The 12,720-nt window shown below is 40.0% G+C and overlaps 1 protein-coding gene across 4 annotated transcripts in view; it reads right to left on the reverse strand.

Annotated features, from left to right (window-relative positions):
• Positions 1 to 12,720, reverse strand: part of LOC114326309 (formin-2) — a 151,737-nt gene that overhangs the window by 82,015 nt on the left and 57,002 nt on the right. The gene's annotated exons all lie outside the window — the stretch shown is intronic.

Below are 12,720 nucleotides of genomic sequence, written 5' to 3' on the forward strand. Positions count from 1 at the left end.
TCAAGGTAAAGCATGGGCAGCTCATAAAGTGCATTTCCGGGTTTACGGATGTGGACCAAGGGAGAACGTGCTAAACTTCCATTTATTATACCTATGATTTGGCGTGAGCCCAAAGATCATTCTAGTGATTGTTACTTTTGTATAGTGAAATCAGGATATAACAAGAAAAACAAATGTAAAATAGAGTATCCTAGTTTACTGTCAGCTATACGCCCAGTGCCGTATTCAACCGAAAACTCCGTGCCAGTTTTCAATGAATTTCCCTCTTTGAAAGAAGAGGAATACGGATATAGTGCAGATGAAAGCGACTCCAACGATGAAGATTTCGAAATTGAAGATGACTCCGTACGCAAGGGATTCAAACAACAAGAGCTAAATGATTTGGTACGAGATTTGGGACTATCCAAAACAGCTTCAGAGTTCTTAGCATCACGACTCAATGAGAAAAACTTGCTTGAAAAGGGAGCTAAGGTATCCTATTTTCGAACACGAGAAACGGCATTTCTGCAATATTTTTAAAGTGAAGGTGGATTTGTGTTTTGCCATAACGTAAGTGGTTTAATGAAAGAATTGGGAATTTCAAACCATAACGCATCTGACTCGAGACTGTTTATAGATAACTCAAAGCGGAGCTTAAAATGTGTTCTCCTCCATAATGGAAATTTATTTGGTTCTGTTGCATCATGGAAGCACGGTACTAAGGTAGATGGGATGTACATTTGATGGCTGACTATTTTTGGAGCATCAAGCGCGAATGTACACAAACTGAACACATCAGAAAAAGCCATAAACGCAAATTTTTTTCTTAATTTTCTTATTTTTGTAAGAACTCGATTTAACTTAATTAAATGATTTGTAAACTGTATTGTAAACTGATTTTTATTTTATGTTCCTTTATATGCATGATTTTTGAGGATATCCTGTAGTTTAAAAAGTTGACGTGATAGAGAAAATCTGAGGTTATTCTCAGATACAGACGCCAAAAATTAGTGAAAAACAAGTGTCACATCTAACTCAACAAAAAATGTGTTACCCAGTGTTATAAACGAATAAATAATTATGAGTTTATACTAGGAACTTCTTTTCTAAACAAATATTAAAGTCGAAAGTGAAGATCATCAGTAGATATCTACTTGGGCATCAGACAGATCCACTGCTCTTTAATGTAGTAAATGGGTCGCAAATGTTGATAGATTGCCTCCTCGTGATGTACCATGGGCAACTATGCAAATAAACATTGGGGGAATAATTAGTAGATCAAAATGGAAATTTTTTTAAAACTAATAATCGAAAATAATGTTGACGTCAAAGACATTCAAGAAACTCACGCTCCATCAGAAACCAATGCTTCTTAGGAGGGGTAAAATTCCGGGATGTAGCATGACTGGAGCTAAAATACCTAACAACAATGTGTATGGCACTACGATTGAGGTGCTCAGAGCAACATTGGCCTAACCCCAAAAACGAAGTTTTGGGATAAATGCAATTTTTGCATGCGTATTTCCATTATGCTTATGGAATGGCGCTCCAAATTATGTAGCGCCATTTAATCAAATATAGAGGTAGGTTGTGTAGATCCTTGTTACTCCGAAGATTTAATGTTGCTGCTTTTATTGATATATTAATCTAAAAATGCTCAATTTGTGAGTTAGGCCACTGTTGCTCTGAGTACCTCAACTTTCATTCTGCAATATGCATTATACAATATGCCAAAATGACGGACTGGAGCTGTGAAAATTATGTGTCCATAATCTCTACGAATGGTATAACCATCAAAAAATCTACAAACCACCAGTAACTAAATGGCCAATAAATAGAATTAAAACTCTGTACAAACAACTTACAGTTTATATTGGAGACTTGTAAGAGTTACCATAAAAAATGGGGATATGAAAACAATGATGAAGACGAGGTAAAACTTCGAATAGAACAATATCTTATCCATAGTGTGAAAAATAAAACCACCTGGTTTTCCAGAAGATTGCGAATGAAATGGATATATTTATAATGGATTTATAATGGAAACAACCATAACGTAGACAAAAAAATTATCAAATCCATATATGATAGAGACCGAAGCACCTGATTCAATCAAAATGAATTTCAGGAAGACAAAACCCATTGTCAATTATAAACAAGCATTTTCACAAGATTGAGGAACAGAAGCAACAAAACTCTATATAGGGCAGTCAAGGAGGGTATTTGGCTCCGAATTCCATCCTACTACATCGATTTACTTGATATTTTCACAGTAAGTAAGGAATAGCTCAAGAAACAAAGTCTACCCTATGTCGATGTGCGCTGTTATCTTCGGGGTGGATCCCACCCCTTCTCAAGGGTGGAAAATGTTTTGGTTAAAATAGCCACGGAAGAGGCTAGAGAACCTAATTTTAAGCAAAAACTGTTCTATAATTATTTTTTGAAAACTCAATACTTTTTGAGTTATTCGTGGTTTTAAAATTGGCCATTTTCATTAAAATATGACACCATTTCGGACGGATTTTTGTGAATACCTTAAAAACTATGCATCTAACAAAAAACTATCTAAATTATTTCTGTAAATTATAAAAAAAACAAAGAGATACGTTCCTTCATAAATCTTCTACTTAAAATACAAAGAGGGATATGGTAGGTAAGAAGAGTTTGTTTTTTGCTGCATGCTCAAATCGGTGTATTAAACTTGAAATAACAGAGAAACTGTCGAGTTTAGGTGTATAATGATACTTATAACTTTTGTAGTGCTTGAAAAGACCTTGAAAATACCTAAGCAATACTGAAAGTCGATTACTTTCAAAGTAAGCGAGATATTCTGCAAAAACATTGATGACTAATGTATTTTAAGAAGAAATGAGAAGTATATTTAATCACTCATCCATCAGAATTTAAATACATCGTTTTACTTCTACAATACTTTTTATTATAGTGTTTTCTCTATGTCCAAAAAGTTGGACTGGATTAAAATAAATGGTTTTGATAAAAATAAGATAAAATTATAGAGCGCATTTTTAAATTTTCTTAAAAATCTTCCTTTTCCTCCATGTAACTCGAAAAAGATAAGAGATACGAAAAAAAGATACCACACAAAAATGTAAGGCTTTTTCAGATACAAATTTCGACTCTTTCAAATACAAATTTGAAAGAGTTCGGTGCCGACCACCGGACTAGTAACACGCGTGCGAGCGGAGCGGAGCAGCAGCAGCGAAGGGAGCCAACGAGAAGTGGGGATAGCTTGGCTGTGGACTTTTTAGTCCAAACTTGAATGTAAGCAAGATAGCAGTTGAGCGTTTTCACTCTCTCTGAGGTGAGAAGACGACGAGGAGCCAACGGTGGAAGAAGTTATACGATTAGCAGAAATTTTCATTCAATCACGAATGTAAGCGTGATAGCGAAGTCGTACACTTCTAAGTCTTAGGCAAGAAGGAGAGGCAAAGGCCGGTCGACTGGATGTGGTGAAACTTAGGGAATTTGATTTTATTGGATTCTCTGAGACGCCACAGCTAGAGATCGGTTAGCAGAAAAAGCAAAGCGGCTCGACGGGAGCCCGCTACGGGATTTTTACTGTGCCTCCGTAAGGGTAGACCCTGCAAGGTGTAGTTCTATGGAATCTACATCGGGCAGCCCCGGCCCCTAGGTCAGTAAAAACGAGAACATCAAGAGGATCCCGTACCCAGTTCTGTCTGGGTACGTGAACAACCGCGATAGGGGTAGGGAAACCAACCCTGAAGCCGAGCTGGCGTCGGGGCAGTCGGCGGAAAAAAAGGTTCGCCAAGATTAGGGATTCTCCCCCCCAGACGATTGATCGAGCTAAGTCTCGATCACCCCTCCCTATGGCCACTCCGCCAACACATGAAGATCCACGCAAAGTGGATCTTAGCCTTTTACAGGAACAACAAACCGATGAAAGCGAAGAGGAAACCGAAGAAGATACCGAGATTAAATCCGAGGAAGACTCAGAAGAGGACACGCAAAGACAAATTGAGAAGAAAAGAAGCGTGATAGACAAACTTATCCTACAGGCAACCGAGATGAAACTAGAAAGCGAAAAGTATCTGGCAAATCAACTAAGGGAAGAATTGAGAAGGACGAAAGACCAGCCCACGGAGCAATTGAAGGAAAAGGACGAAGAAATAGCCCGACAAAAGACCGAAAGAGCGGAACTACAAGAATCGATGAGAAGGACGAAAGACCAGCTTGCGAAGCAATTGAAGGAAAAGGACGAAGAAATAGCCCGACAAAAGACCGAAAGAGCGGAACTACAAGAATCGATGATGAAGATGAAGAGCCAGATGAACGAACTGACCAAAGAGCTTCGAGAAGCCCAAAAAAACCTGAAGCTAGAACGCCAACAACAGGCAAAGCCCATACCGAAGCCAGAAAACAACCCAGCGACCGATAAGCCACCACCGATTAAAAAACCGAGGGCAAAAGAAGACTTCCCACCACTGTCACGAGGACCAAAAAACACAGATGATGAGACGCCTGCCTTGGGGCGATCTGACGATTCAGAGACAGAGGACATGGTAACAAACGAAGAAACCACCGTGCTGCCCGAACAACAGGCAACACCTCACAGACAACCGCCTGTAATTAAATTACAGAGCGTGAATGAGACAGGGGCTATCCTCACCATAGCCCAAAGACTAAAAGTCTATACGATTAACAAAATCTCCAGGAGCGGTAAAGAAACACTCATCCAGGCGAAAAACCTAGAAACAAGAAAATGGTGAGGGTAATAGAAGAATACGCAAAGGCACACAAGGACAAAAGGCTACAATGGGTAGCCTTCCCAGTAGACGAGGATAAAAAACCCAAAGTGGTTTTAAGAGGATTGCCCTCAAATACCACCGAGGAGGAAATCCAAGAAGAGATGGAAGCAAGACACCAAATAGTCTACCAAGCAGCCAAGAATATGACCACAAGAGTCGGCCCCAAAAGGCAATTACCGATGTTCGTACTGACTCTGAATCGTGAGGACGTAGAAAAGGCTAAGCTGATCACCAATCTGTGCCACATGAAGATAGAGGTAGAAGACCTAAGAAAAGCGACAGAGCCAACGCAGTGCTTCAACTGCCAAGGCTTCCACCATGCACAGAACGCGTGCCACAAACAGCCCAAATGTGTGAAATGCGGAGAAGACCACCACACGAACACGTGTAAAAGACCCAGAGAAACAAAGGCAACCTGCGTTAACTGCAAAGGAAGTCACCCCGCAAGCTACAGAGGATGCCCGAGAAGTCCAACCTGGAACAAACCACCACAACAGAGGCCACAACAACAGACCAACAGACGACAACAGGCAAACGGAGTCTCCTATGCCAAAGTCACACAGGGCAAAAACCAACAAGCCACCACAGCGATCCTCCCAGATGAAGAATACCTGGTCAAGCTAGTCACCAACATAGTGACCAAGGTAAGTAAAAGGGCTATACGGGAACGGGCTATTTGGTGGAGGCGCCCCATGTTATTTCTTATGGGAAAACGAATAAAATCGCTAAGGTTCATTCTGGTCATTTTTGACGCTTTTTGTTGTGGAGGCGCGACGGCTCGTAGGATCGTGAAGTGTGAGGGGTCGTTGAAAAGTATAGGGGGTAACGAATACGTTAACACAAAAAACAAACGCAAAGATATTATCAAAAGGGCATTACTACATATCTCCGTTATTATTGGTCTGATTTTAATGATTAAAACGTTAAATGAAAGAGGAGGGTATACCGAATACGTTAGGACAAAAAACAACCACACATAGACATTGCCAAAACGGCATTACAGCATATCTTTTTTGCTAATGATCCGATTTTGACGTATGGGGTGTCAAATGAAAGCGGTGGCGACATAGAAGCCAACTGTCAATTCGTCTTCTGTCAACGTTCAACATTAACTGTCAATTCTTCTTCTTCTTTTCCGTATAGTGCCTAACAGAAAGTGACGTGAATGGCGTGACGCGAATGACGTGACGTGAATAACGTGACGTGAATAACGTGACGCGAATGACGTGACGTGACGTGAATAACGTGACATTTGAACGTGAATGATGTGACATTTACGTGACATTGATCAACAATGACCAGAGGGTTGTAAGAACTCATCGCTTATCTCAAGATCTCTTCTTCTTTTCAGTAAAAAAGTACAGGGTGGTCGCCCGGCCTAGCCTAGCCTGGCCTCTTTTACCACCAATTGAGTTTCAAGAATACAGACAACTACACATACACATAGGATCCTGGACACCCATATAAAAAGCATGGAAAACGGAAAGTTTACCATGGACAGTAAAGTCCTTTGTGAACATTTAAGTCAAACTTGGACAAAAATTCAATACAAATTAAATGGGGTCAATTCTTTGTTACACATTATGCAGTCTAGGTTGGACTGGACTATTCTAAATAAAATTTCTAAAGGCTAAATTTCTTTGACGTGAAACGACGCAGAACGTGGAGAGCATCACAAATTCTCTCAGGCGCTGTGGCGATAAACGGAAAGAAGAAGAAGAATTGACAGTTGACTTCTTTGTCGCCACCGCTTTCATTTGGCACCTCATACGTCAAAATCGGATCATTAGCAAAGAAGATATGCTGTAATGCCGTTTTGGCAATGTCTATGTGTATGTGTAGTTGTCTGTATTCTTGAAACTCAATTGGTGGTAAAAGAGGCCAGGCTAGGCTAGGCCGGGCGACCACCCTGTACTTTTTTACTGAAAAGAAGAAGAGATCTAGCGATAAGCGACCACTTTTGCACTCAGCGTACAGAGTCCTCTTTCGGGAAAGAAGAAGAAAAACTACCACTTCTTACAAGCCTCTGGTCATTGTTGTTGTTGATCACTTCTTCATGCAATTATTGCGTCATACAGGTATACAGGTGACACACACAGGTATCCAGGTGACACACAGGTGACAATAGGTTTGCGTCATACAGGTATACAGGTGACACACAGGTGACACACAGGTAAAAGCAGGTGACAACGTTCTTACACCCTCTGGTCATTGTTGATCACTTCTTCGGGAACGAAGAAGAAGAGATCTTGAGATAAGCGATGAGTTCTTACAACCCTCTGGTCATTGTTGATCAATGTCACGTAAATGTCACATCATTCACGTTCAAATGTCACGTTATTCACGTCACGTCACGTCATTCGCGTCACGTTATTCGCGTCACGTTATTCACGTCACGTCATTCGCGTCACGCCATTCACGTCACTTTCTGTTAGGCACTATACGGAAAAGAAGAAGAAGAATTGACAGTTAATGTTGAACGTTGACAGAAGAAGAATTGACAGTTGGCTTCTGTGTCGCCACCGCTTTCATTTGACATCCCATACGTCAAAATCGGATCATTAGCAAAGAAGATATGCTGTAATGCCGTTTTGGCAATGTCTATGTGTGGTTGTTTTTTGTCCTAACGTATTCGGTATACCCTCCTCTTTCATTTAACGTTTTAATCATTAAAATCAGACCACTAACAACGGAGATATGTAGTAATGCCCTTTTGATAATATCTTTGCGTTTGTTTTTTGTGTTCACGTATTCGTTACCCCCTATACTTTTCAACGACCCCTCACACTTCACGATCCTACGAGCCGTCGCGCCTCCACCCCAAAAAGCGTCAAAAACGAGCAGAATGAACCTTAGCGATTTTATTCGTTTTCCCATAAGAAATAACATAAGGCGCCTCCACCAAATAGCTAGAACCCGTATAAGCCCTTTTACTAAGGTAGTCCAGGAAGCCATCCAAGATACCAGACAGACGATCAGGTAAAACCACCATACAACTAAAAAAATCATAAAAAAAAGGCGTAAGCCACCAAAAAAATCACACAAAATAAAAAAAAATCAACATAAAATTAGAGCGTCAAGCCATTGGACGGAGCCCACTGGGGCTCGGTACAATGGCTTGGAGCCCAAGCAAGGAATTTTAGTTCCCGCGGATAAGTAATTAAGAGGATAAAAGGCTTAGAGCGCTTAACGCTGGCCTAGTTTTGCATTCGATTAGGGTACCACATTGGAATCCTATTACCCAGGGTTCCATTGTGAAGAGCATTTGGCTGATAGTTGTGCCCCTATCGCGCATCAGCGTGCTATAGGGGGGAAAGGGATGGCCTGGGGCATTGGAGCGAGGTGGGGTGATCCCTGTATTTATACTCGGCCCAAAACACCTCGCCCCAATGAATTGTTACACCCGAATGTCTCTTTTTCGAAAGGGTGAACATCTCCCACAGGTCGGGTTGAATCAAATTGCTTGCTTGCTTGCTTGGTAGACTTTGAATTAGGAGATAAGTAGAGGCTATTCCCAAAATTTCATTAAAATCCATGCCGTAGGATATAATTCAGAGGTAATATCCTATTCTTGCTACCATTGAACCTTCTCGAAGCCGGACTACAGGTCGCAAAGAAAACAAGTACTAAAGAAGACAAAGTAAGCAACGAAACTAAACAACTAATGACGGAAAGACGACAACTACTAACGCAAAACAAACGCCATACTCAAGAATACATAGAACTTAATAAAACAATTAGAAAAGAACTAAAACGCGACTTACAAAAATGGAACGAGAACATAATAGAGCGAGTCATTGAAAACAACAGAGGCTTAAAATGTCTAAGACCCGCATTGGGTGTTCAAAAAATAATTAAAATTAAAGACGCCAATAGTAAGGAAGAGAAGGACAAATATAAAATAACAAAAATAGTCGAAGACTTCTACAAAAGCTTGTACAGCTCGCAAAGCCAGCCTAATGAATCAACAAAGGAGAACGTCAAAAGAAAAATAAAAAACGTGGGATCAGAAGTACTACCAAATATAAAGGGATTCGAAATAGAAAGAGCTTTAAAAGAACTAAAAAATAATAAAGCTCCAGGACAGGACGGTATAATTGCCGAGCTCTTGAAAACAAGCAAGACAGTAACAATCCCTATACTAACAGAGCTATTTAATAAATGTCTCCATAATAGCAAGATCCCTAAAGACTGGAACGAAAGTCTAGTAATACTTTTACACAAAAAAGGGGACAAATGTGACCTACAGAATTATAGACCGATATCGTTGCTCAGTCAAGTATACAAACTATTCATGAGAATTATTAACAACCGGTTGACCTACAAAATGGACAATTACCAACCAGTGGAACAGGCTGGCTTCCGCAAAGGATATAGTACATCAGACCATCTGCTGACAATGAGAACATTGATAGAGAAGGCAAATGAATACCAACTACCCGTATTTCTTGCCTTCGTAGACTATGAAAAGGCGTTTGATAGTATCGAGATGTGGGCCATAGAACAAGCTATTAATAATTGTAGAATAGATTCGAGATATAGACAACTAATACATAATATATATGAAAATGCAACTATGATAGTACAACTAGACGAAAATACAAATCCCATCCCTATTAAGAGAGGCGTGAGACAAGGAGACGTAATATCGCCGAAGCTTTTCAACCTAGCACTAGAAGACGTCTTCAAAACGACAAATTGGTCAACCTATGGCATTAACGTTAATGGCAAGAAGCTAAATCACCTCAGATTCGCTGACGACATTGTGATTATAGCGAGCTCATTCGAGGAACTGCAAATTATGATAGAGGAACTCGCAGGCAGCTCCCAATACGTCGGTCTAAAAATGAACATGAAGAAAACAAAAATAATGACAAACACAGATGACCCCAGACGCATAACTATAAATGGCAGTGAAATAGAAAAAGTCCAGGAATATATCTACCTAGGCCAAATCCTGAAACTTGACAAAGAAAACCAAAGTGCGGAAATTAATAGGAGAGCAAGACTAGCATGGGCAGGATTTGGAAAACTTGGTTGGATACTTAAGAACCGCAAAATACCTCAATATTTGAGGACCAAAGTGTTCAACCAGTGCATCCTTCCTATCATGACATATGGGTGTCAAACCTGGACTCTAACCAAGGCAAATATGAATAAACTAGCTACAACAGAAAGAGCTATGGAAAGAGCAATGTTAGGTATACGACTGTCAGATAAAAAGAGGAGCGACTGGGTAAGATCAAAAACAAAAGTCGAGGACATAACAACAAAAGTTGCCAAACTTAAATGGAGCTTTGCAGGCCACACTGTTAGACAAAAAGACCAACGTTGGAATGCCACGATACAACATTGGAGACCTTACCAAAGTAAACGACCGAGAGGAAGACCACAGATGAGATGGGTTGATGATATTAAAAGAGTAGCCGGAACGAATTGGAAATATGTTGCTCAGGATAGAGACCGATGGAAGGAGTTGGGAGAGGTCTATGTCCAAACGTGGACGATAGAAGGCTAAGAAGAAGAAGAGAAGCTACCATTGACTGGCGTAATAAGCTTTCCAGAGATAGTCCATAGATGGTCTGTATCAAAACAGAGAAAAGTCTCTCATCCGTTTTAACAACGAAAAATCTGTATTATATCCATCAGCAGAATGTAGCAGGCTTTGGTTGTAACTACTAAAAGAAGATGTCAACAACAAGAATATACCAACAGTAAAGTTAAGGTGAAGCTACAAAATACATACACAATACACAAACACAAATCTTTTACAAAGATTTTTGAGGTTATATTCAATACAAATTATTCCACCTCCCGTTGGGTTAGGTTCAACCCCCGAGGGTAAGAGAACACTTCGGCATGGGGTAGATTTTGCATGTTAAGGCATTCCCCTCCTTCTTCTTCTTCTTCCTCTACTTCCTCTTCCTCTTCCTATTCCTCTTCCTCTTCCTCTTCCTCTTCCTCTTCCTCTTCCTCTTCCTCTTCCTCTTCCTCTTCCTCTTCCTCTTCCTCTTCCTCTTCCTCTTCCTCTCCCTCTTCCTCTTACTCTTCCTCTTCCTCTTTCTCTTCCTCTTCCTCTTCCGCTTCTTCTTCCTCTTCCTCCTCTTCTTCTTCTTCTTCTTCTTCTTCCTTTTTTTCTTCTTGATTAGTCATGCCTTCCTATGTCCTGTATTCCGCCGTTTTGTCTGATATTTTCACTTCTTATTTTTTCACGTAGAGTTTTGACTTTGCTTTTAGTATTTAAATATTTGTTCTCCATACGATTTCCTTCAGGTACCCCGAGATTCTAGCTGCTTTCATTGTTTGTTCTCTGGCCTATTTTGAGAGATTTCCATAGCTTGTTCTTTCCGCTCCAAGATATTTGAAGTGTTTCACCTGTTCCAGTTTTGGAGTCAATTTCCAATTTGCATCTTATCGGTTCTTTGGAGATTACTAGGCACTTGAGTCTTCTCGTTGTTGATGAGCCTATTTAGTCCTTTAGCTTTAGTATTAAATGTATGCAGTAGCCTTTAGAGATTATCTTCAGAATCGGCGATAAAGACAGCATCGTCACCTTAGCTTCTTCTTCTTGCAGTACCGTCTCCTATCGGAGGTTGGCTACCATCACAGCAATCTTAACTTTGTTGGCTGCAGCTCTGAACAACTGTATTGAACTGCACCCATACCACCCATACCATATACTCTTAAATTTCGCAACCAGGAAATCCTCCTACGTCCCACATTTCTCTTTCTCGAGATTTTTCCTTGGATGATGAGTCTTAGCAGAGAGTACTTTTCTCCTCTCATTATGTGGCCTAGATATTCCAGTTTTTTCGTTTGTATGGTTTTTATGACTTCGCATTCCTTCCCCATCTTCAGCAGAACATCTTGATTTGTTACTTTTTCTGTCCATGGTATTTTCCACATTCTCCTGTAACACCACATCTCGAATGCCTCAATGTTTTTGATGTTTATCTTTTTCAGCGTCCAAGCTTCCATGCCATACAGCAGAACGGAGAAAACATAGCACCTCAACATTCTTGTTCTTAAGTTTATATTTATGTCCCGGCTGCATAGGAACTTTTTCATTTTGACAAACGATTGTCTCGCTATCTCTATTCGCCTTTTGATTTCTCTTGTCTGGTCATTAGCATTAGTAAAGTCAACCCCTAAATATTTGTAGGACGTAACTCTTTCAACTGGCTGATTATTTATTGTTAAATTCACATTGGTGTATAGTTTCTTCGTTACAATCATGAATTTAGTCATTTTGATGTTCAGTTTTAGACCATATTTATTGGTATGAGTGTTTATGTTTTTCATCAAATACTGTAAATTTGCTAGGTTATCTGTTACTATTAGCGTGTCGTCAGCGTATCGTATATTGTTAATTAACTCTCCGTTAATGTTCATACCAATATTTTGCTCTAGGAGTGCTTCCTGACATATTGTTTCGCTATATATATTGAATAGTAGTGGAGAAAGCACACAACCCTGACGCACACCTCGACGAATCTCAATTTCTTCGGTTAATTCATTATCAACCTTGATTTTTGCTGTTTGTCCCCAATACAACCTGGATATAATATTAATGTCGCGACTGTCGATGTTTTTGCTTCTTAGGATTTCATACAGCTTTTGGTGTCTGATTTTATCGAAGGCCTTCTCAAAATCTATAAAACCTACGTAGAGGTCTTGGTTTACATCCAAACATCTTTGCATTAACACACTCAGACCAAACAAATGGATACATAGGCCTGGTTCCCGTGTTCCCAGTCCACTTCTGAATCCAAACTGTGTGGCGCTTATGTCCTCTTCTAGTTTATTAAATATTCTTTTGTGAATTATTTTTAAAAATACTTTCAGTGTGTGGCTCATCAATACTATAGTTCTGTGGTCTGAGCTTAGCAAACGACTCTAAAGAATGTATTACCTCTCTTAAATCCAGCTGTTCTGGGAAGGTTTTCTGTTATTT

The sequence above is a fragment of the Diabrotica virgifera genome, chromosome 4 (genome assembly GCF_917563875.1).
Source record: "Diabrotica virgifera virgifera chromosome 4, PGI_DIABVI_V3a".
Taxonomy (NCBI): Eukaryota; Metazoa; Arthropoda; class Insecta; order Coleoptera; family Chrysomelidae; genus Diabrotica; species Diabrotica virgifera.